The 26,213-nt window shown below is 39.4% G+C and overlaps 1 protein-coding gene across 15 annotated transcripts in view; it reads left to right on the forward strand.

Annotated features, from left to right (window-relative positions):
• The window catches only part of BAZ2B (bromodomain adjacent to zinc finger domain 2B), a 127,259-nt gene that overhangs the window by 30,120 nt on the left and 70,926 nt on the right, over positions 1–26,213 (forward strand). For all 15 annotated transcript variants that reach the window (XM_054177310.1, XM_054177259.1, XM_054177325.1 and 12 more), the window contains one exon: positions 2,307–2,349. The gene's annotated coding sequence lies outside the window, so the exon portion shown is untranslated. The remainder of the gene's footprint in view (positions 1–2,306; positions 2,350–26,213) is intronic.

The following is a 26,213-nucleotide window of genomic DNA, read 5'->3' on the forward strand; positions in this document are numbered from 1 at the left end:
ATGCTTTGCTCTCAGCTTTTAAATGGTAGTAGTTACTGTGTCATATCTCCTTCCATCACTTCTCCTGATTCTGGTCTAATAGGTTGGGAATTTTTTTGATGTTTTCAGAGCATGCCAATAGGATATAGAAGGGAAAGAGTAATGTTTTGATTTCTCCTTGGGAGAACAAATGTGATTCCTTTGCTGTTTAGCTTGATGGTGTTGCCACAGGCTGTTAGGAGGAGTGATTTGCTGCTGGCTGTCCTTTGACAAGGGAAAAAAATGCCTGCTGTTTTCCTGGCAGACCCAGGAGTGCAATCTGACAGCAGTGGCCATAACAAAGAAACCCCAGACCCAAACCACCACAAAATAAAAATCCCACAACCTCCCCTTCCCCACCCTCCCCCCCAAAAAAACCACCCAAACCCAAAAAACCCACACACACAAAAAGGAGGCAATCATTGGTGTGTAATGCCAATACCGTTACTGCTTGTAATTTAAAATGAAATGTAAGAAACTATGGCTGCTGATGATGTAATTACCTACCTATATTTAAATTCTAACTTAGCTTACCTAACTGTAAAAAAGAAGTTTTAGCTCATATAGGTAGCTGAAGTTTTGTGTGAATTTCTTTGTATGTTTTCTTGGCTGTGCCACTGTGAGATAGGCCATCTTTATGCTCCTATCAATGTTATGTTCTAGAAGAAAAGTGCTCTGTTTCAAACAAAAGCCCCAAACAAACCAATAAGAAAAAGACCCCTGATACCTCATTTAACCCTGGCATTCTGTGATATGTGGGCATTTATGCTTACTTGCTCATTTGAAATTGTCCATCAGTGTAGCTGAATAGAGTATCTACAAACTTTATATATTGAGTATGTGTTTAATGCTGCAGCACATCACACAATCACAGAATGGTGACGTTTGGAAGGGACCTCTGGAGATTGCTAGACCAACCCTTCTGCTAAATCAGGGCCACCTAGATCAGGTGGCCAAGGCCAGTGGCATCCTGGCTTGTATTAGAAACACTCTGGCAGCCAGAAACAGGAAGGTGAGCATCCCTCTGTACTCCGGAGTGGTGAGGCCACACCTCTAGTACTGTGTGCAGTTCTGGGCCCCTCTATAGGAAGGACATTGAGGTGCATGTCCAGAGAAGGGCAGAGGCTTGTGAGGGCCTGGAGAACATGACCTACGAGGAGTGTCTGGGGGAGCTGAAGTGGAGGCTGAGGGGAGACCTCATCACTCTCCACAACTACCTGAGGGGAGGTTGGAGCAAGGGTGTAATCAGCCTCTTCTCCTTGATAACAAGTGACAACAATAGAGAAAATGGGTGCAGGTTGTGCCAGGGGAGGTTCTGGCTGGATATTAGGAAATAATTCTTCATGGAAAGGGTTCTCAAACATTGGAATGGCCTGCTGAGGGCTGTGGTGGAGCCACCAGCCCTGGGAGCGTTCAAGCCACATGTAGGACCTGGCAGCTGGGGACGTGGTTTAGTGTTTTCCCTTCATTGAAGGTTGGAGTGAATGATTTTGGAGATCTCTTCCAACCCAGTATATTCTGTGATTCTGTGTCCAGACAGGTGATACTTTTAAAAGATTAAGCTGACAAAAAAAGTTACTAGGAAATCCCAACAATACCAGATTTCTACTGCTACAGCAAGTAGCATCTTCCTGTAATGCTTGTGTAAGGCTGTTTCCTATTTCCTGTACAGTGTGTTTAGCAAAACTTCATCTGCCTGGGGAAAAAGTAGTCTGGGAGGAAAGCAATTCAAACCAGCATTCAAAAATTACTTTTAGTTTTAAATTTTCAGTGGAGCCTGTATGGATTTTGTACTGACAGAGACGGTTCTGAATTCTCAAGAATGTGAGGAGAATTTGAAATCTTTCTGGTAGAGAGCATCAGTAAATGCAATAAAACTCCGTCTCTGTCTAAACAGAGTTTTACATTCCCATTGATTTCTGGGACTCCAGAATTATTTTTGTGTTTTGAGGTTAAACATTCCTTTGACTTAGTGTGTATATCAAAGGGGAACACATTGTGCTGCATGGATCACAATTCAGTAAGGGTAAGGTGGGTATGTGTATTTAAACAGCTGGTTGCAAACAAAAAGCGTGATTACGTAACATTTGGCCGAAACTATTCTTGTCTTAATCACTACAGTATCTGGCTGTGGGAAACAGGCTTTTCGGTACACTGGAAATCCTTTGCAGATGGGATTTTTTTTGGGGAGAGATTTTACTGTTCTGTTTGATGTCTTTCCTTTGACCTTGTAAAAGTTGTGACGAAAGGATGAGTCAGCTGATGGTTAATTATTTTTTTGTCTGCAGGTTGCGAAACAGCAATGTCACAGAACTGACCACATTCATCACAGTAAGTAAGCCGTGGCAGTAAGCATTCTGCTAATTTTCGAGGAGCGTGAATCACATTGGGAAAAGGCAGACATTACGAGCACTGAATTCTGCTCCCAGGTCCTGATTTCAGCAAGATGCTAAGCACAGCTTAACTATGGCTTCTGGATCCTTGGTCCACATGGGTGATTATATTTGTGCCGTCAGGCTTAACTCTTGGAGTAGGTCTTCAGAAACTGAATGTCCACAATAACACTGTGATAAATATTTCTGGATTTCTTTACGTGTTCACTTGAAAATAAGTATGGTGGAATGTAATTTTAGTGTGTTGCATATTTTCAGTATACCTTTAGTAGTTTTAGCCTGGAGAAGAGGAGGCTCAGGGGAGACCTTACTGCTCTCTACAACTACCTGAAGGGAGGTTGTAGACAGATGGGGGCTGGTCTCTTCTCCCAGGCAACCAGCACCAGAACAAGAGGACACAGTCTCAAGCTGCAGCAGGGGAGGTTTAGACTGGATGTTAGGAAGAAATTCTTCCTAGAGAGAGTGATTGCCCATTGGAATGGGCTGCCTGGGGAGGTGGTGGAGTCGCCATCATTGGAGGTGTTTAGAAGGAGACTTGATGGGGTGCTTGGTGCTGTGGTTTAGTTGATTAGATGGTGTTGGATGATGGGTTGGACGTGATGATCTTGAAGGTCTTTTCCAACCTGGTTTGTTCTAGTCTAGTTTCTGTGTCTTATATTGTACAGTTTAGGGAATGTTTAAAACTCATTGAGAGGTTGTGATTAGAGTTTTGATTCTACAGTACTTGTAAAAGCATTTTGACTAGTCAGAATGTGAGATACTTTGCTATGTCATGAGTATGAGTTGGTTTATTTACAGTAGTCTAGTAAACTATCTATCTATGGAATTAAGACTATTAGGAAATGAAGAATTTTACATGTACATCAATTTGTTTGTGTGGTAGTGAGAGAGGTTCAGTGTTTCAGTAACTGACCTTTCTTAAAGGCACAGCCTAAAACTGTCACAGTTTGGTTTTTTTCGGGATGACTAAATCAAAAATGTGTTTGTCTTTTACTCCAGGATTTTGCTTTAGACAAAATTAACAGTGGAAACTAAAACAGATAAAGAGATTTAAACAAAGTCTGGAGCTGTGTAACTCACAGATGCAACTTCTGTCAGATACAAGAAGGGATACAAATCTGAAATCAATTTAAATTTACTTTTCCAGTTTATTATTTTGGTGCTCCTCTCATAACCATCAATTCTTCCTACACTTGTGATAGTAGACCCTGAAAATGGCAAACCCATTGTAAGTGTATGGCCAATAATAGATACACTGATTAACAAGGGCTTTGTTTATATCCCAGACTGTGCAATGCAGTGGAGCCTTACCTTTCAGTAGCGATCTTTATGCTATCATCCCAGAGGTAAGTTTACAACCAGTAAAGATAAAATTTTCACTGACAGTAGGAAGGTTGATCTTTTTTGCATGCTGATTAAAGTAATTTTTAAGCTTAAATTCAAAAGGCTTAGCGTTTGAGAAGCACTTCAAGTGTACAGTTGCACATTTTCTGTGCAGTGTGGAAAGAAAAGCTATCAAAGTCACACTTCATGTGACTTTAATACAGTATTTACTGAAATTATAAGAGCACCAGTAAAGGCTGAATTCAGTGAATGAATAGTTTTGTATGGAGACAGCAGATCTATTAAACAGGAGGAATCAAGTGAATTAAAAGGTCAAAAAAGAACAGCTTTTTAGTGAACACAGTGATAGGAGGTAAAGGCAGGAGGTAGGATTGCCTGCTATTTTGAAGTGAGGAGCAGCAATCTGAACCGTTTTGTTTGGGTTTTTTAGGAAAAAGCAGAACTGGGCAAGCCATTAAGTAATTTGCAATAACAGACAAAAATAGGAAGACTGTGTCTAGGCTTTAGAATTTATTGCAGGGAGGAGACATTGTTAAACTTTCTGTAATACAGAAGTACACTGCCAGTTTCTGTAGGGTGAGCCAGTTTTAATTAAAAAGCTTTCTTTTCCTAAAAGCTGAACCCTGATGTTTTTCTGTTAAGTGACCTTTTTTTCTGGCATGTACTGAAACTGAAAGACTGCTGCCTTCCCAGCTTGTCCCAAGAAAGATGTTGAAACTTCATAATGAAGCTTCCAGTTTTGCAGTGGTTGGGAGGGGTGGATGGGTGGGTAGTACCCGATTGGTTTTAAACATTACCTGTTTCTTGGCCTTTAAAAAGCTGAACCTGCTAACTTTCTGACTTGTGAAATCTTGTTTAAAACAAACCAGTTTAATTCTGTTCCTTGGGAAAGAGATGGAATCCCATTGAGAGAATACAGTTACATAAAAATGAGGAAACACTCATTGCTTGAGTGTTCAGAAAATTCAGAGACATTTTCAACTCAAGTGTTATGAGTCCTTCCATAATATTTTGGGAGTTGTTACACACAAGCAAATCTAGATCCTACGTTGAGTGGCAGTTTTCTGTAGACCCACAACCACTGAATGAGTTCTGCTAGCTGGCTGCAGCTGATCTCTGTTACAGTGTGAAACAATCAGGATGGCATCTGAGCAAAAAATGCCTTAGTAGAATGAGAAGAGTGCTCCATAAATGAATGGCCAAGTTGATGTGCATAAGTTTTCTCCCTTTAAATATGCAATTGGAGAACAGGAGGAATTTATAGTAAGATTTGTGCTTTTTGATCAATTGTCCTGTAGACCTTTAAAAATGCAAGGAAAGTAATAGCTAATGTTTTCCTTAGTGAGCTTACTTTTGAGGCTGATTGTTGAAGGTCCATTCCAAACTGAACCATCCTGTGAGTCTATAAAAACGTGCTGTTCACTGCTTGTAGTAATAGTGTTTGAATAGTGTTTGAAAAGGTACAGGTTTTGTCCTTGACAGTAAAGATGGATGTACCATTTGACAAGCTCAGAAGAAATGTAAAAGCATCCAAAATGGTCCACCTCCCAAAGAACACGAGAATTTACTTCATACATGTGTAACATGTGAGGAGGAAGTTCTTCACCATGAGAGTGGTGAAGCCCTGGAATGGGTTGTCCAGGGAGGTGGTTGGAGCGCCGTCCCTGGAGGTGTTTAAGACCAGGCTGGCTCAGGCTGTGGCCAGCCTGATCTAGTGTGGGGTGTCCCTGCCCATGGCAGGGGGTTGGAACTAGATGATCCTTGTGATCCCTTCCAACCCTGACTGATACTATGACACTAACACCTGCAGATTTAGTTGTATCTTTACTTCAGAATAACAGCAACAATTATCATTGACTAAGAACATAAAAACAATGCATTTTTAAGTTTTATGTGCTTACAGTAATTTTAGAGTGTAAATAACAGGCAAAAGGCAATTATGTCTTTTTTTCTACTTATTTTTGCAAGGTTATTTTAAAAATAATAACAATTAAAAACCAGTTTATTGCTGTGTGTTACTCATTGGACTGCAGATGGGGGTCGTTGTGTCTGTATGTGTATACAATTGCTTGTATGTGTATGTTTAGATTTATTTACTAAGGAAAACAAATTAACATGCTAGATAAAACAATTACCGAAGTAACATTACAAAATGACTGAAAGTGTCATGGAAAGAATAAATAAACTGCATATTTCCCTGTGGAATACCTAGTGGGTTTTGTAGTTTTATTAAATTTTCCTTTTAAACTAACAGACTGATTTGATGTGGTCTGTTTTCTAATAGGAAGGCAGTTACAAAAAAACCAACCACAGAGCCAAAGACTTCTCCACTGCTGACACAACTTCTGTAAGAGTTGCTCTCAAGAGTTTCAATTCTGCTGCTGCAAACCAGATTTAATAATGGTTATTTGCTGAAAGGGTTAAAGAGCAGATTTTGATTATGTATTGTCAATCCATGATTAGCATCTATTAGGAGGAATAAGTGGTTTATTAAGCTTTACTGTACAGATGGCAATTGGAGGAGCTCAGATGTAAATTGAATTTTCAGTAGTATTGTATTGTTAAGACCAGCTGGTTTTATCTTTGCAATAGCAGTGATCTGTTTGCACAAAGAAGTGGTTTTGTTATTTACAGCTACATCAGAAGTTTAAAAGTTCAGGAATCTCTTCAAGTACATATGATTAGGAAGGAGTTTTCACTTTGCTTTGGTTTTTGTGTAGCAAGAAGTGTTCTTGACTTTTAAATACAAAATCAAAGTCCATTTCTGGCAAATGGGATTTCCTTTGGTGTGTGTAATTAAATTGCAGTCTTAATGGACAGTAGCTCTAATTTAAGTGTTTAGGTTAAGAAGATATTTCTGGTTAGTTACCAGAAAGATAATTTTCAATATGCAAGTTGATATCTTCAAGTTGAGTTTTCAGAGAATTTACTGCTGGTAGCTAGTCTGAGCCTTACATTCCTGTTTCAGCTAGAAAGGTGCTTTTAGTAGGACTTCAGTTGAGCACACACAGGAAAGCAAAGCTCCTGGTCTGGGTAAATGCTACAAATTCAGGGAGGGGGAGGCACATTGTACTTTTTTAAAAATTTATTTGCCATTATCAGCATTTATAACATTACTGTGACTCATTTGATACTTGATTATATTCTTAAAATGCTAAAAGTCCTTAGGCAAAACTAGGTTTTTTCCCCCGATTTTAATGGAAGGAGCAAATACTGTGGTAATAAAGAAAACTGAAACCAGTGGAATCAAAAGAACCAAAACTGAAAACCTAACTGGAAACCTTAAATAAACAATGACAGTATTTTTTTAACTTGATAACTGGAAGAGCTTAGATGTGTGTTTTGTGAGAAACCGATGTGAAAACAGAACTGCTTGGTAATTGGTACTGGCACACTGTGGCCAGTGGGATCAGAAGATAGACACAAGAGAGACTTTTTACCAGGGCCTCCAGTGACTGGACAAGGGGAAATGTATTTAAACTGAGAGGGTATTTTCACATTGAATATAAGGACCTGTAACAGGTTTGCCCAGAAAAGTTGTGGTGTCCCATCAATGGAAGTGGATGGGGCTTTGAGCAACCTGCCCTAGTGAAAAACGTGCCAACTCATGTCAGAGATATTGAGTTAGTTTTTAATTATTTTCCTTTTCTTGTCTTTTTTCCCTCTTTCCTCCTGGGATTTTTAAAAGAGAAAGGTAAAATTAGGAAGAGGTAGTAGCATCAAAGAATCATTGGATCAAGTCAGTGCTTCATAGCAGGGACTATGTGGTGAAAGGCACAAACCATTGTGTAAGACTGAGAGGTATTGGATCTCTAACTGTGATTTGACCCTTGTTTTTTCTACTGCTCTTCCATATCCTCAGTGAGATCTTTATTAGGGTAGGTGTCGGGAGGAAGTGGCCAGTCTTTTTTCACTAGTGTCCAGTGACAGGACAAGAGATAACATAGGAAGTTTCATCTAAACAGGAGGAGCAACTTCACTTTGTGGGTTGTAGAGAACTGGAGTCTCTGTCTCTGGATTCATTCAACACCTGCCTGGAAGTCATCCTGTGCAACCTGCTTTGAAAGGGGGGGTTGGACTACCCTTCTAACCCTTACTGTTCTGTAGGGCTGTCTCCAAGATGTGGCCATACCCAACTACCTTGTCTTGGTTGTCTCCTTAGCTCTGCTGCATTGTAGTACATCCTCTCTGAGATGTGTTCCTTTGCTCTTCTGTTAGGCCTGGTTTTGCCCAGATTTGGAATGGTTTTCTTGAATTTGGATGCACCATGGTGCTGCTAATTCAGGTTTAACTATTAGGTGCAAAAAATAGTGAAGTTCTGGTCTGTATTTGACATGGGAGAAGAATGTTTCAAATAGATGCTCCTTTGTACTCTAGTTTGCCAACCCACATGAACACTACTGAAAACCAAAAGTAATTGGCTAGTGGTAATGAGGAGATGAGTAGAGGCAGCTGAGTAGCAAGTCAGATAAGAAATGTATATCTGTGGCAGGTGGGAAGTTGAACAAGTAGTTTGGTGGAGTATTTGTCTTTGGTTATTTTAATTTTTGTTTGGTGTTGGTGAGAGATGTAATGTGGCAGTGTCAGGTGAATACCTGTAAGTCATAAAATAAACATGCTGGTTATGTATCTGATCCTACGCTATCTGAGGCAAGCACAAAGGTAATGCCTGAATTAGTTCAAACTTGGATGTCGGTCTAGCCAAGTCATAGTGTGATTTAGCCAGGGAAATTCTAGGGGAATGATGGATTCTGGGGGAGGAAGAGATTTATTTGTTTGTTAAAATATGGATTTAGAATAGTATTTTTGGCTTAAATTGTGTTTGTTTGGAATATCAAAAGCAGCCTAAACCAAGTGAATAGTAGGCATAGAGTGCATAGAAACAGAAGAGACTGAGTTCAAGTGTCTGACATATTGCTTCTGTAACAGGAGGAAGATAAAGCCAATGAGAAAAAAGAATGGGAGGTAGAGTTGAGGTTGGAAAATATGTACTCAACATGTATTTATGAAGTACATTTTCATAAAGATTGCAAAATGTGTCAAGCATTAAGGTATTTTATTCCTACATATTTAACATCCTGAGGGTTTGTAGGGCAGTAGTTGGAGATCTAGCCATGCAGTTGTATCTAGTTACACAGGTATTTGTCATACAATATTTGTTTCTCCTGTGGTCCTGTTCCTCTGTAAAATCAAGCTGCAAGTTTGCACATTTTAAAACTACTCCAGAATACTGAGATCTGCCTGAATTTCAAGGCTCCAAAAATTGCTATCAAGGAATACAGTTATCAAATAAGTCTGCTGATTGACTGTATATTTTTGAACATAAAATCACAGAAAACATCTGGTCCAGAGAAGAGCAACAAAGTTGGTGAGGGGTTTGGAACATAAGCCCTACGAGGAGAGGCTGAGGGAGCTGGGGTTGCTTAGCCTGGAGAAGAGGAGACTCAGGGGTGACCTTATTACTCTCTACAACTACCTGAAGGGAGGTTGTAGACAGACAGATGTTGGTCTCTTCTCCCAGGCAAGCAGTACCAGAACAAGAGGACACAGTCTCAGGCTGCGCCAGGGGAGGTTCAGGCTGGATGTTAGAAAAAAGTTCTATACAGAAAGAGTGATTGCACATTGGAATGGGCTGCCTGGGGAGGTGGTGGAGTCGCCATCACTGGAGGTTTTTAGGAGAAGACTTGACAGGGTGCTTGGTGCTGTGGGTTAGTTGCTTGGGCGGTGTTGGATTGGTGATGGGTTGGACGCGATGATCTTGAAGGTCTCTTCCAACCTGGTTTATTCTATGTATATTCTATGTATTCTAAAAGAGACCTTGAAGCTCATCCAGTCCAACCTTCAACCCAGCACTGAAGGGTCAACACTAAACCATGTCCCTAAGTACCAGGTCCACACACTGCTTAAAACCTCCAGGGCAATGATTCTGCCATTCCTGGGCAGATCATTCCAATGTTTGAGAACCCTCTCTGTGAAATATCTCCTAGCATCCATCTGGAACCTCCAATGGCACAGCTTGAAACCATTTCCTCTAGTCCTGTTGCTCACCACAGAGGAGAAGAGGCTGGGCCCCACTTTGCTCCAACCTCCCTTCAGGTAGTTGTGGAGAGCAACGAGGTCTCCCTTCATCCTCCTCCAGAGTGAATGACCCCAGCTCCCTCAGACACTCCTTGTAGGCTGTGTGCTTCAGGCCCTTCACCAGTCTCCTTGCCCTCTGGACACGCTCCAGAACCTCAATGTCCTTCCTGTAGTGAGGGGCCCAGAACAACACAATACTGGAGGTGTGGCCCCACCAGTGCTGAGTACAGGGGGTGGATCACCTCCCTGTTCCTGCTGGCCACAGCATTCCTAATATGAGCCAGGATGCCACTGGCCTTCTTGGCCACCTGGGCACACTGCTGACTCATATTTAATTGACTGTAAACCAGAAGCCCCAGGTCCCTCTCATGACAGAGAGTGTGTGTGTGTGTGTATATGTATGTGTGCATATACATATTTATTTAAACAAAAAACCCCAAATTGTTTTATCAATCCACATATAATCTGTTTTATCTGAGAACCTACATCTTTAGTTATTCATTCAGTAAGGCAAGATTCTCTTTCCTGCAGTGACCTGTCTCTAACCTGGAATTTGTTTTTTAAATCAGTTTGTATATATGTCAAGAGAGGTAGAGCTGAATGTAGTTTTGTTGGTATCAGTGAAGCTGTGGCTGTTTATTCTCTGTGGTGGTCTGTAATGAGGACCTTCCCAGGCATGTTTTGTTTATTTGGAAAAGGAAAAATAAGTAGAGATTGTGGGCATGTGTTATATAAATACAGATTTCAAAATGATCAGATGATTTCTGTTTTTACATGTTTTGTCAACATTTGAAAGGTTTTGCTTTCCAGGGTTTTCAAAAGTGATTGATTTAAATCAAGCACAGCAACGAGAAGGACGTAGAATTTGTAGTTTTAATTCAGAGGCAGGATTTGGAGGAAGTAAAGGAAATGGTGGTTAGAGCACAGCTTAAATGCATCAGTTGAATAAAAAGGATGGGCTTGGAGCTTGTTAGAGGGGTTTTATGTATCATCTGTTTTAGGTGTATTGCAGAGGTGATACCAAGGTGAAAGCAGACTTGCAGAATGGTTGGAAATCATTGATATTCTGACTCCGAGGCTGTAAATGGCTCTGTGGCAGATGGAGTCTTTGTCAAGGAAGAAAAATGGCAGCTCTGGAACATCATAGATGGTTTTGCTTAGCGGCTCAGCACATAGGCTGTGACCTTCCTGTGTTCAGGAGTTTCCCCTGTGCTTTAATAAATTGTCCTCCACTTGTATTTCCTAAAAATTGATCAATGGTAGTCATCATAATTCCTTACAATTTGGGGTATTTCATTGTGACAAAACATAAGCATGTGTTATTGCCAGATTTTTTAAGAAGTAAGCCTTGAGGGATGTATGCAATTTCTACGTGAAGTGCCAGAAATAGCTTTAACTACGCATTGTGTGTTACCGAAAATAAAGGGGGGGACGTGTTTGTGTGCATAGATTATGACTGCTAGTATAGCAGAAGACTAGAACTGCCTGTGGACTGTTAATTCTCTGGAATAAACCACAACAAAATCCCCCAGTAAACTGAGCAGCGTTAATTTTTCGATTATGATGGTACTGTGGACATCTATTGCCTGTGATTCCTTTCAGCAAAACACAGAATTTTAGGCTACAGCGAAGAAGTTATGTTGAGTTAGTTCAGAGAGGATAATTATGGTTGATAAATCCAGTCTCATTTCTGAGACTGTTATTCTTCATTGATTAAAAAAAAACCAACCCTGCAGATATCTCTTAAAAGCACCTGGCAGCATCTAGTTCTGTGTACTATTCATGTGGTTTCATCTGTGTTCTTCCGTGAGATTGAGTCTCTATTTATAGAATGAGGGTTCACTTTTATCTGTAGAGCAACTTGCTTCTGTATTCTCATTCCTGTTAAGGCAATTTCCACCAAGTTGTCTTAAGTTGTGAAGTTTGATGACCCATAGTAAAGATATATACATGATTGCCTTATGTCAGTTTATGGATTGGAATCCCATATTTCAGATGTCCAGAAGGTTTTCAATGTTTTAGAATCTTTCTAATTTAATCATTTAACTTAAGACTGTATCCTTTAACAGTTCTTCATAATCTTAGGTCCCACACACACTCATTTGATGCTAATAAAACCATTGCTGTCAGCTGTAGTGTATGGCTTCAGGAGCCTATCACATCTTGAAGCTGCTGGATTGGACAGTTGACCTATATCACAGGGTAATAAGTCACTGTTAAAAGTGTGAGTATTTCACAACTATCACCTGCCAGCCATACTCTTCAGCCTACTTGACAATTGTTAGAATTATAGAAAGCAATCACTGTTTATCACAGAAGAAAATGACCCAGCACTTCCAAGGGTCAAGGTTGTTGCATTAAAGTCTCTTTCTTTCAAACCCTGGAGGTTGTATAGTCTTTGCTTTTAAAGGTGAGCCCACTATAATTAACTGTGCCTCTATCTTTCCAGTCTCAGTCATTTTGAGATGTAACATGGATGGTTTTTTTGCAGAAGGAGAAATGCTTTGTAATTGAAACACAAGCCTTTCTGATAGCATGTGATTGAAAATAGTCTTTATATGTCTTTTCATTAAGACACCTTAATGCGTGAATGAGAGCAAGACAGCTTCATGTGAAGTCTGCTTGGATGCTTATATCATGTAACCATGTATCCTGTAAAGTGAGAGAAATGGAAGGAAAAATAAGGCACATCATGTGTTGGATGCTTTCAGCTTTTAAAGCTCTCAGTGATGTGAGAGCTAGTTAACTTAAAAAGGAAGAATTGGAGCACATATTAAGAGAGCTCATGGAAATTTTAATGCTTTGAATTACTGAGTTCATTATGCCCAGTATCTTGATGATATTCTTGGTATAATATGATATGACTGGCTCCAGGAACGGTTAAGTTCATTTTCAGACATTTCAATATTATTCTCCTCGGTTTTTCATGTGGTGTCTTGTGCCTTCTGTTTGATGTTCTGTTGGCCATTTAAACTACAGAATGACTGAAGGTCTTCTTTATGTCAAGATAAAATGGGAAAATAAATTAACAATTATTTTCATTCATTCCAAAGGAGTTCTCTATGCAATTTTGGTTTATGAAAAGCAACTAACTAATTGGCGGTTTGTCTTCATGAAATTGGGGTTTTGGAGTGTTAGTTCAAAAAGAATTTCAGAAAGAAAAGAGGAAAAAACAAGTTAATGAACCATCACCCCCTTTATTTCCCTTATCCTGTCCCCCCCCTCCAACCAAACAAGTCAGCAAACATTTATTTTCTCCTGTTTTGTATTTGCTTTTGGTAAGAGTATGGTATTCTGCCTTAGTAGTGGCATTATGGTAACAACATCTCTTTTTTTTTCTTTTTTTAAATTAAAAAGCACTGAGAAAAAGGAGACTAGTGGAAAAAAGTTGGTGTTCTGTAATATTAGTGTTAATAGTTTTGGAATGAATTAAAAATATAGTGTTGATACTCTTAGAGCTGGGGGGATAAATAGATTGCATTTTAGCTACGAAGTTTAAGGCAGCATATATCCCACAAAACCAAAATATGGCATTAATACAGTGAGAGAAAAAAAATAATCTTTTAAAACAGTGTTGCAGTATTTTGATTTTTAAAGCCAGCTTTGAGTAGTAGGAGAAATAATTCCCTTCAGCATTCATCTCTGTTTCAGTAAAGTCTTTTGCGTAACTGAGATGTACACTGCATGCCTACACATACTGTTACTGATCTGCATGGATTGTTTTCCTTGGTTTCCTGGTGATTTTGCATGTTCATACAAGGCAGTTACACTGTTAGTCACATAATGGTTCTAAATTCTGTTCCTGTTTAATAATTAGATAAACAGAGAGAAAATTAAGAAGTGTTGCTCTTGGATTAGCTGGTGTGCAACTTCAGCTGTGAAGATATAGTTTGTTTCAGGTGACACCCATTTCTTTATTAGATATTCCTGCTGTTTTACCCAGAAACAAAACTCCTTTGTCTCCTTAGCTCCCTCTTTTTTTTTTGTTCTTCCCCCCCTCCTCCCCTTCCTTTCAAGGCTGTGTTAACAATGCTGATATAACCCATGCAAATAGAATCTACCCTTAGCAGTAAGTAAAGAAATAAATTCTGTGAAACACAAAGTGCACTGCATACAGCATTAACAAAACATTTTGCAATATTGCTGCACTTGAAGCAGAGAAACCAGGAGGAGGACAGGATACTGAAAGGTCGAGGCAAAATGATAGAAAGAACAAACGATGCAAAAAGAAAATGACACTGAGGTCTTGGTTTAATACATATGTATTCCAGGTTGATGGCTGATTTCATTAGCAAATCTCATTGTTATGCAATGTCTGTTCTTCTGCAGCAAAATGAATATTGTATTCTCAGAAGGTCTGTGAGTGTGTGTACGTATACAGTTGGAAGCTAGAGAAAGAATACATATTTGCAGTTCTTCTGACCTTTTAAAACTTCTGAAAAATTAATGTTTTCAAAATAATTTTCTGTTTATATGTCCCAGTAAGGTGGTAAATTAATCATGTCTATGGAAAACACTTCAAGCCTCCTTCTCTGTGTATTTCTTTGCTGTGTTTTCTACCTATTTAGTCTTTTTGCCAAGACCCTCAGACTAAATAGCAGCTAATACTGAATTTACCTCATCAAACTCCAAATTGTAAGATTATTGCTCTGTAGTGCTTTCTAAAATGGCTGATAGTAAGGTATGTAGAACACTGAAAAAATCTTAGTCTCAAATCTTGTCAGACTCTGATCACTCTTTATAAGACAATATATGAAAGCACTGAAAAATGGTTTATCGCAAGATGTATGAACTCTGTTATGACATGACACGTACATAGGACAATGGATTCCTGAAGACACTGGTGTGCTTTAGTTTCTTTTGTTTCTCTGTTATGTTGCTGCTAAAATCACTGCTTTTGTGATTTAGGATCTTGTGATTTTAGGATTTAGGCTGTGATGTAGGAAAATTAAAATGCACTGAAATTACTTAATTCAGGTATTTTCCCATGATCTTTTAGAATTGATTCTTTATCTCAACTTTGTGTGGTAACAGCAAATGTATCAAATGCTACCAAGTGAATGATGATCTGGTATCTTGAATAGTTTTGTTATTAGTTCTAGGTAACGAGCCAGCATGAAGAATGCTTTTGGGCATTGTAGTAAAGAACAATGTAAAGAACAAAATAGTTTCCTGTGTTTTCATTTGAGTGAAGTTTACATGTCTTAGGGTTTTGTAAGAGATACATATTTAGTATGAGTAGAATGCAACTGACTCATTCTGAGTGGCAGTGCTGTAGTAGCTACCATGTTTATTCCAAGATGCAATTTTAAGGATCAAATTGATAGGTGAATAGGTGAAGGAAGTGCCCATGGATTTGTTTAATGCAGTTAAGACTAAATGGCCTTTAAGATGAAAGAGGTAGAACAAGAGAGTGCTGCCTCTCTTTTTCCCTTTGGAAAGGAAGCCTTTTTCCCTTTGCTTTGGTAGGGCTCTAACCACTATAAAGATGCAGATTACTTAGCATCAGCTGATGGGTTTTAAAGATTGGTTGGTTTAGTTGTTTCTGGTGGTGAGAAACTAATCGAAATGAGATAATCTTTCTCTTGCCTAATGTTTTCATTAGTTGAGGCTGATTTCAACAGCTGGTGTTATGCTATGTAACAGGAGAACCTAAGAGTGATCTATCTATGCAGTAGCACATTTAGGTGGAAAAATATATTGAGGCATGTGAATGTTGTCAGAATCTAGTTTTTAGAGAAACAAACAGGATTTGCTTTTTGGTATGTGAAGGGCTCAGGAGTAAAAGCTGATTGAGATATTTTGGCACAGGCTGAGTATGAGAAGGAAAGTTGTTTGATTGTGTGTGCAGGGTGTGTGTGTTCATCCCCATCCTCCCCATTTTTTGTACTTTAAGTGATTTTTTTGAAGGTCACTTTTATGAAGTTGTCAGTTTTTCTTGAGCAAAAAGATGATTTAGAACCTCAGGTGTCCCACCTCAGAAAAGCATTTCTCTAAGTAAGGATATGCCACTTTTGTTCTCTCTGTATTTGCCAAAGAGAAAGGATACCAGTTAAAATTACTATCAGTAGATGACAGACTAACCCTGCATGTGAAACTTGGAAAAAATAAACGCTACTGATTTAATGCACTGCAGAGGTGGCCTCAGGGAAGTTCCCAAACCATTGCTGCAGGTTGCATTCACAAAAGATGCTGGATTTAGGTATCGAGTTTGTATTTATAAATGCTGACTATTGTCAGCAAAAGCTTCTGCTGTGATCGGTATTTCTTGCAGCAGTTTTGATATTTGCGTCAAAGTGTGATGGAAAATATAGATCTCTGGCTTTGCTGGCATTCACCAGAGGGTTGTGTAGAGATGAGATGCTCTTCTCAGGTGAGTGTTGGCAGCATTCATGACCTGACTGCTCTTGGATTTCTTTACCAAAGGGTGAATGTCAAATGTTTAGATCTACTTTCATTTTATTGTATTTTAAATGCAGTGAGTCAGGTGGTTCTGGAGAGGCTTGGATATCTCTTTTGAGGTCAATACTTGTTTTTTGGATACAGTGTTGGACTGATTCTTACACTCTGTAATATGACCAGGTTTGATTTTTTTAATTGTTTTTTATTTCTTGGTCAAGAATCATAGCCCACAAAGCTCTGTAAGAAGCTGTTCATATTTAAAAAAAAAAAAAAAAGCTGAAGATTTCCAGCCTGGTCTTAAACACCTCCAGGGATGGGGCCCCAACCACCTCCCTGGACAACCCATTCCAGGGCTTCACCTCATGGGGAAGAACTTCCTCCTCACCTCCAGCCTGAATCTCCCCACCTCCAGCTTCATTCCATTCCCCCTAGTCCTATCACTACCTGATATCCTGAGAAGTCCCTCCCCAGCCTTCTGGTAGGCCCCCTTCAGACACTGGAAGGCCACAATTAGGTCACCTCAGAGCCTTCTCTTCTCCAGACTGAACAACCCCAACTCCTTCAATCTGTCCTCATAGGAGAGGTGCTCCAGCCCTCTGATCATCCTCGTGGTCCTTCTCTGGACACCTTCCAGAATGTCCATATTCCTCTTGTAATAGGGGCTCCAGAACTGGACACAGTACTCCAGGTGGGTTCTCACCAGAGCTGAGTAGAGGGGGAGAATCACCTCCTTTGCCCTGCTGGCCACACTTCTCTTGATGCAGCCCAGGATCTGATTGGCCTTCTGGGCTGCAAGTGCACACTGAGAGCTCATGTTGAGCTTCTCCTCCACCAGCACCCCCAAGTCTCTCTCCTCAGGGCTGCTTTCCAGCCAGTCACTGCCCAGCCTGGATTTGTGCCTGGGATTGCTTCGACCCAGATGCAGGACCCTGCATAATAGAAGACCCCAATAAAAGACCCCAGTCAAGTACTTTACTCAGTGTTACTGTATGCATTGTTCTAAAACTATTTGCAATTAAAAATTAAAAGATTTACTTTTCAGTGCCTGTATTTATCGCTAGATCCGTATCTATGACCACTCGATTTGATCCATATCTATAACCAATTAGAGTTTACTTCATAGAAACCAAAACTGTTAAAAAAACCCAACCAAACAAACCCAAAGACATACAGTGATTGTTCAGTTGGGCTCCACAGGTTAACACTGTGCCATTTCATGAGGGCAGGTGTTGATGTGGATTTGAGACAGCTGGAGCAGTGATTTATTGTCTCGTGTTTCAGGATCCTATTAGGCCTGTTTTGTAAACATAATTTTTTCATGGAGCTGAGGTGTTGGACACCAGTCATTTTGATAGCCTGTAGAATTTCTGTCTGAGAACATCCGTTGCTGAATCATTATTCTTAACTCCCTTGCTGACTAACATGGAGGTAGTGGGTTGTAGGTTAGTTTCTTTAGCTTCTCTAATGCTTGCACTGCTGAAAAAACAAACCCCTGTTTTTAACATCTTGCATGGCTTGTTACTAGGCTGAGGTCTGATTCAACTTGAGTTTAGAAGGTAAGCATGGACCTTGTTTGGATGCTTCCAGTGTCCGAATTTTCTTCCCTTCTCCTTCATTGCTATCTCAATGCAAACCACCTATTCCACAGGAAATAATTTTTATGTAATAAGCAATATGGATTGAAGGAGTTCTGGAAAAATTGTCATTTATGAGCTAGGACTTCAACGTGTAGAACTATTGCATGTGATTCTTTGAGTCATGCAACTCTCACATTCATTGTGGCTGTTTTAGCCTGCCGATCTCTGGGCTAGGATAATTCCCAGACTGAGACTTCAGATCGTGTTTTCCTACATCTTACTATGGAAGCTTGTTACCCTTATTAAAAAGGAGTAAATATTGTATTTAATACTACTTTGAGACTTCTGTGAAGACTTCTGCTGATACCCCTTGTCTTTGCATAAGGCTTGTTTCCTTTGATGGGTTGGAATTTTGCTGTTTTCTTCAGAAGCCCTGTATATGTATTTGACAAGACTGCTTTTTTTTGGTAAGATGAATAGCAACAGAAATCCAGCTGAAAGAAATGCTGAAGATTTGATGTGGATTTACTTAAGGGACTGAATTATAGCCCAGTGTTTGATTAGGAAATCGTAGCTGTGCTAATAGTATTTATAACAAGCACAGCTTGCAGAAGTCCTGCTTTGGATATTGTTTTGGTTGCAGAGATCCCTCTTGTTAATATACCTTGACTGGGAGGTGGCATTGGCACTGTAACTGTTTCATTTGCACAAGCTGCATCATTTGTAGCAGGGTTTGCTGGTATAGATGCACCCTTGTAGATACCGTGATCTTTCCATTATGTTTCCTGGGTTATTTCTTTGTTTGGGTGTGGGTTTTTTGTTTGTTTTGGTTGGTTGGTTTTGGTTTTTCTCTCATAGCTTTCCTTTGTTCCTTTGTTATGTTTGCTGTGAGAAACAGCTTACGTGCTAATAAAATTGTTATTAGAAACTTCTTTGTTGTTCTGTTCCTTGATTTGTTTCTTGACTTATAATTTCAGTGTATTCCCTAGGTTGTCTTGTTTCACGCTGCTGTTTCCAAGAGAGGGAAAATTAATCAATGGATCCTTTTCCTGCCCCCACCTTTGCATATTTCCTCTAGTTTCCAAGTTACCTCTTATTTTACTGCCTGCTAAAGTTTAAGCTCTTGTGCTGTTGTTTTAGGGCACTGTAAAAGTTTCACCTCCATGACCCTTACGTGTAATAAGTTGATGTATGTATCCCTTGAAGACATTCTGTCTTCTGTCAGTGGACCAAATACTTTAGTTGCAAGCTTTTTCTTCCTCTAGTTATTTTTTAGGGGAAGAGTTATTTGTTTGTTGCAGGTTGGTGGTTTTTTTTTTTAGTAGCCTAGGGCTTTCTTCAGTTCTATGGTGAAAATTTGATTGATTTTGTTGCGTTTTTTTTTAACTGAAGCTTATTGAAATGAATTTTGAGAGATTAAAGTTAGGCAACAACTAGCTTTTCTCACTGGATCACTGCCATGTGTCTAATCCATATTTGATTCATTTCTTTGAGGAGGAAAAGTTTTTAAGCAGTTTCAAGGAAAAAAAAAAGTTGGTGTGTTTTTATTCCCTCCCCCCCCTCGCCCCCCCATATGCTCTTAGTAGATTTCTTTGATTTGTGGGTTTGTGTGTTTGTTTGGGGTTTTTTTGGAGACTGATGCAGAAGTTCTGAACACACTAATTATAATTAGTTTTTCTCTGTTTCAGTTTTTCCCAGGGTTGAGTCAGGTTACCATGATCCTGCTCTGGCAGGGGTGTTGGACTCGATGATCTCTGGAGGTCCTTTCCGAGCCCTGACATTCTCTGATTCTGTGATTTCACAGTGCTTTCTCCTACCAGAACAACTTCGAGAGTGGTTTATTCTTGGGGCGGGAGAGGGTGCACAGAAAGCATTATTTAAAATGTTTTTCTTGGGCTCGGCTTAAAAAAGAATCCAGCAAGAGACCAGTGACTGGGTAACGTCGTGGAAAACATTTCCTTCATGGCTCAGGCATTTTTGTTTTGTGCCTCATGCCATTTAAATGCAGCTAGGCTTTTGTCCCGCGGTGGCGGCCACGGGAGGACGTGTGCGGACTGGTGATCCCGGTGCCCCGCCTGCCTCGGCTTGTTTACCAGGAAATCAAGATGTGTAAACTGCAGGAAGTACTGTTTGACCCTCCTGACAGTATCTCATTACAATAATTGCTAATCTCTGAATAAGACAGCCATGTTTTGTGTGTAACACAGAGGGAGGTTGTGGTGGATTTTAGGTGCTTCCACAAACACAGCTTTGTAAACGCTGCCTTAAATGGCGTTTTCAGGGTCGCTTTTGATAAGAGACATCTGGCGACCTTTGGGCTCAGCAAGGCTCGGGCAGGATTGCGTGTGTGCTTTCTTCCTTCTTGACTGAAAAAAAAAGCAACAACCAACACCAAACCCACGGCTTGTTGTTTTGGAGTGCTGTCCCTGCTCTGTAGCGAGAGGATAATGGCTACTTCCTGATTAAACTGCTCTCCACAGTAAGCTCTTCGGGTTCTGTCTCTGCTCTTCTGTAATGCCAAGTGCTCAGCGCTTTTCTTCTCTGCTTCTCTCCCTCCCTTCTCCCCAGGTGATAGATTGAGAAAGTATATGTGTAGTTGCAACTTTAAATGCTTTGATCCTCTAACACAGACAAATACTGCCTTGTTTTTTTTTTTTATGGTGCTTATCTGATAGGAGTGATGAACAAATGTATCTGATTTGAATGGGATTTAAAAAGCCCCCATAAACTATTTAGGTTTTAGACAACTAATAGTAACTTTGTGAAAAATATTGATGACTACTCAGTGGACAAATAGAGTGGCATAAAATGCATGTGTTTTGTGCATATTCTGAAGTACTGGTGTTTATAGCTTATTTTTCTCACTTGAACTGTTTAGTGTCTAACAAAGTTTTCAAATAAAACAGCCTCTTTGTTATCTTTTATGTATAGAAAACCTTCTGTTTCTATATGTATTATAGTTGATGCATCATTTTTACTTCAAGTAATTTCTTGGCTGTTGCTGGTGAGGACTAGGTGGGTGTGACAGCTATCACTCAGTGCACAAGGTCCAGCTTTCTTTTGCTCCAGTGTATCAGTCCAACAGATTTCATGTTGTTAAATGATGGTGGCAGTGTGGTTTTGGTCTTATTCTCCTCTGTAAAATTAATCTGCAATGATTTTTTTGCTTTGCTTTAAAATTAAGGTTGGTCTTGCCTTACACAAGCATAAATGGCATAGAATTTGCAGTAGCGTTGTTTGTGCCGTCATAAAAGTTCTAGACCAGATCATACCAATGCGTGTTCTTGGTTATTTCATGAAAGCTTAGAAAGCTCCTAAGTTACATTTTGCAGTTCCAAAATAATATTAGTATTAAAACAATGTTGTGCTCCTGGTACCAAAGACTGGATGGTTAATTTGTAAAATGTATTTTTGAGTGTGGGGGAAAAAAAAAGCTGTAGTGAATTGCTAACCAAAATTACTGTTGCTCTTCAAAATGACCATGTCTATAGAAAGAAAATTTTGTGCAGTTTCATTTAGTAACAGGAGGTATCCTCAAGAGTTCCCAGGTACTGGAACCATAAAGGAAATCTGGAGGAAAAAATGTTATGTAGTTACATGAAATGGATTTTTCATAATAGACATTTAAAAGACTAGCTATTTTCCAATTAAATAGCTGTTACTAAACAACTTGGAAAGTAGAGAGCATATGTAATAAATCTACTCACATGGTAAGAAAAATAAGTAGGTGAGGACCAGAAACAGCGTTTCTCCAACTTGGGGTGGAAAGATGCTTTTGGAGATAAATGACCAGTAAGTTCACAAGGATTGCTACAGAGACAGAAAAAGGGTGTCGACAGTAGAGTATCTAGAAGGTTATAAATAGAGGTCTATTTATAAAATAAATGTTTTATGGGATAACCTTAGGTTTCTGATGCATGCTGCCTCCTTTACAAGCCCCTTAACACTGTAATTTGAAAGACTGTTGACCTGGAGTACTACTCTCTACTAATCCCTCTTACAAAACAACATTCCATTAGTTTTCTGACAAAATACTGAATTGCTCCTGGGTTTTTAGCATATTTAGAACATGAAATGATATAATAATGCTTAATATTAGCAGTGTTGTGAAAAATGTTCTGGTTTGGGTGCCAGCAAAACATGCATATCCTCTTCCAGCCAGGCTTGTATTCTTGTACCCCTGGTCATTTTTTGCCCACATCCTATAATCCTGGCGCTTAAAAAATATTTCCCTGAATAATTTTCATCTCTCTTAATGCTCTGTCTCTATAGAAGCTGTTAAAGCTTGGTGCCTCACAGCTGAACTTGCTGGCTCAAAGCTTCGGTGAGCTTACTTGGCAAATCCCTATTCCTGTAAAACAGGAGGGACAGCCCTAGTGGGTGCTGCTGGAGCTGCCTTCCAGTTCAGTCAGATGGGGAGGGGGAAGCAAAGGGGGCAGCTGCTCTGGCCGCACAGAGGAAAGCAGATCCTAGTCGAGGGTGCAGCCACAGGCCATCGCTGGGATGTCTTGTTGCCATCCTCTTGGACTGAATGCTGTGTGGCAGCTGGGGCTGCTTTCAGGCTTCCTTCTCCCCCACCATGTGAAAGAGCTATAGTTTTTCCTGTTAATATGACCGTGATTACCAGCTTGCCTTTGCAGAGTGCCTTTAAATTCTGAAAGAATGGCGTGTGGGAATGCTATGTATCATTGTTAATCTTTAAATGCTTTCCAAGCTTTGCCAAGAAAACACTGCCTGATGCAGCTAAAATGGACTCCTGTATTTTAACTAGTATTCTGTGATGGTTAGCATGTGGCTTCGTTAGAGGCCTGCAATCTAGATACATACTTTGACGCGTACTTTTGGCTTTGTAGATGGGAGTGTGGATGGCTTGCTACCTTCTTTCTCTCCACTATGTGGAAATAAAAATGCAATCTGTCAGGTTTTTTATGTCTAACCACTTCCTTCAAGTGTGTAAATAACATTGAGGTGTCAGATTTGCATCTGCTTGGTTTGTAAGAATAACATTGTGAATGGAGTCCTCAAGGATTGTCTTCTGACATGGCAATAGCTGCAGAGGCTTCTGTTGAGGCTTGGTTTTATTTCTTTGTGTCTTAAGAACGCCACTATTATTCTTTCTAGTTATTCTGTTGAGGTAAACTTCAGTGGACTCCTTGTTTGGGTTTTTTGGTTTTGTTCAGTTTTGGTTTCTTTTGCTTAATGATATATAGATTAGATTATTTATATATATATATAATTGTCATAATGCCTTAGAACTGGAAGAAACACTGAATCTAAGGATATTGTGGATACAGTAGGTGGATGCCAGTGGTGAAGCTAACTAAAATCTATGGCTAATACGGAGCATGGAATATTTCCATCTAGAACTGGTTCTGGGTTTCCAAAGAACTAGGAGTGGAACAACTTGAAAAACACTTACCTGTGTTCTGCCCTGCAGCCTCAGTCTACTGGTGGGAACCACTGCATTTCTGTAAGGTGACACAAGATGCTGTAAGAGTTAAAAATTGAGGAACTAGCATTCCTCAAAGAAGTTTTTCAGTCAAGGTGCCAAAACTCCTGTAATGAGGCTGATAGACTTCTTTACTGTCATAGGGGCTAAAACTAATCTTTTTCTAGCACCAGAGAACTGAATGTATCATTTAAATGTTTGGCTTTTCCTCTTTTTGTTTAAATGTAAAACAAATTGTTAGAATAATGAGACTGAGGTTTTGGTGCTATTACAAAACAGACCAGGATGCAGTCCAAAGCCTGAAGCGGGTATAGGTGCACATTCTAAAGATTTGTTTCTTGTTTCTCCTGGATGCTTTTCTGTAACTCTGATGCCATATCCAAACCCTCATTTCTCATCAGCATATGCTGGCTGTTTCAGTTCTAGCAGTTCTTAAAGGAATGAAATGACATTTTGAATTGTTAGGATAAAAAAAACACACCAAAGTAGCAGCAAATGCACTCTGCTTTGTGGTTACTTCTTCCTTGGATGACCCTTCCCGTAGTTTATGCTTTTAAAGTTTAACTGTTTGGATTGGCATTTCATCTGCTCACTCACTTTCCTTTATTGCATTTTTTTTTCCCCCCAACATGAAGCAAAATAGATTTTTTTGTAGTGAGTTTTTGTATGCATACATTGGAGCCGATGCATTCGGTTTTACACAGTTAGCTTTTGCTTTAGCGTTTTCTATTGTTCTTCAGCAAAGGTAGGCAAGGTTTATTTATGGAAATATTAAGCAGCATGTTTGGCATAAGCATAAATTTTAACACTGTTGAATTTTAACAGATCTCAGACAAACCTGTGGCAGCTTTTGCCATGAAAAGTTCAGCAGGACGCACCCTCTTAATTTTTTTTCTGAGGTTGTGTTGGTGTCTGGAATTCGAGTTAAGCCTAGATTGCAAGTTTGAGGAGGTAAGTCTGGCTTTTGAAACATGGGAAAGGGGTACAGCGGCCAAACTGCTGCTAAGTTTCTGGGTGACAAAATTCAGCAAAAAGCCCCCCAAAACTCTGCTTCTGACAGACTGAAAGTCAGGTTTTGGAGAAGTGCAAAGGGGAAAAAAGGTCATTGACCTCAGCTGTCCGGTTTTGAAGTTCTGGGCCACAGAATGTATCTTGCATTGAGTGTCCTGTTTACTTCTTTATCTGCTTGAAGTTACTATCTTCTGTGAATGCACTGCTGTGTGTTTATTGGTAGGAGTGGAGGAAACCGATTTGGAGGGTGAAAAGAAAGGGTTTATTGAGCTATTAAGCGGAATATAATTAAGTAAATACATATTTTGACAGAGGAATTGTGGTATGTTTTAGGGGTTTTCCTTAAAAGTCACTTCACATTAGGAGAGAAAACCTGAATATCCATTAAATTAATAGAATGTTTAATTGAAACCTGCTCATGTAATAAAATAGACTAGTCATTAATAATACAGAAATGGATTAGGAAGTTGTAGATGAATCATACAATGGTCAAGAATGCCCATCTGCTAAGCAACATTGCTGCATCCTGCATGTGGACTCTTCAATAATAAATGCTATTAAACAGTACTGGAGAAAGTTTGTGTTCAGAGCTGTGTGCCTTTCAGAGAGTAACTGTGAAGTTGATTCTGAAAACAGCCTGCTTAGATTGCTGCTTTTATAATGTTGGTTTGGTGCTCATATGCAGTGTTAATGTGCAACTTCCAGCCAAAATGGAAATTACTGATAATTCTAGGACTTGTAACATTGTTTATTCAGTGCTATTATAAGCTTCAGTAACAGTATAAACCACTATCGGTCTTGCTTCTGTAGAACAAGAATGCAGAACCAAGTATCAAAGTCTCAGAATCAGGATATGAAACAAGTAGTTCTCTGGGGAATGAAACATGGACTTTTTACACAGAAACTGGAAACTTGCTTTCAACCTGTGTAGTGTGAGCTGTTGTGCACAAAAATATAATCCTTAAAAAGGATTTTTAGGGAGTCATTGCACTTTCCATGAGCCTTAATGTTGTGTCCAAAGAACTGCACTGAGCCATTTTCATCCTAGCTCAAGTGTAAGTGCTTGTCTTCGTGAGCTGGATGAATTGCACAGCTTTTCCACTGGCAAAAGTAAATTATATAATGGGACCCTTTTCTTCTCACCTGATTGAAATTCACTGCCCTGCGAGGAGTGGCTTGTGCAGATTAATTGTACTGGCTGGTGGCTTTTGTAGGATGAGCATTCCTGATTTTCAGTGCTTATGCCTATCCCCACTAATCTATTTCTGTATTTTAAGGGTGTCAGCTTTTGCTGTCCTAACTAAACATAGAAGTGAAAATAAGAAGTGAAGGGGTGCTTGCTGGAAATAAGTGGTGACTGCCTGCTAAACATACACTTTTAAAGCCAATATAACCTCATCCAGAATGACAAATAGTAATTATTTAAACCAGACTTCTATTGTTGATATTTTGGGTAGGAAATGTTTCTTTTAAGTAGACTTAAGTAACTTCAACATGAAGAGACTTCCTGCAGTGCTGTGTTGCCTGTTAGGTACCAAGTGTAGCCACTCACTTCTTGTGCAAATTGGATAGTTTTTCTTACCCAGCATTATGCAGCTTTCAGGAGCACATTCTGAGGTTTATCCAGAGGTGAGGATCATGGAGGATTGTAATTTAACCCAACCTGTATGTGCCTTCATGGAACGTATAAGCAATTGAATTATAATGCCATTTGTCATTCATGAGTATTCTTTCTTTACTATAATCATGAAGATCATGGAGCGTGTGATGCAAAAGTGTTTGAAGTGAGGTTTATTTCTGACTGAAAATAACACAATTACTTGTAAAATAGGAGGAAATAAATTTTTGAGTGGCAACTTAATTTGCATGTATCATTTAGGGATGATTTTGTCTTGTCAAGTGGAGTCAAAACAGATGAATTTTAAAAGATGTCATATTTTA

Source organism: Dryobates pubescens, chromosome 2 (genome assembly GCF_014839835.1).
Source record: "Dryobates pubescens isolate bDryPub1 chromosome 2, bDryPub1.pri, whole genome shotgun sequence".
Lineage (NCBI taxonomy): Eukaryota > Metazoa > Chordata > Aves > Piciformes > Picidae > Dryobates > Dryobates pubescens.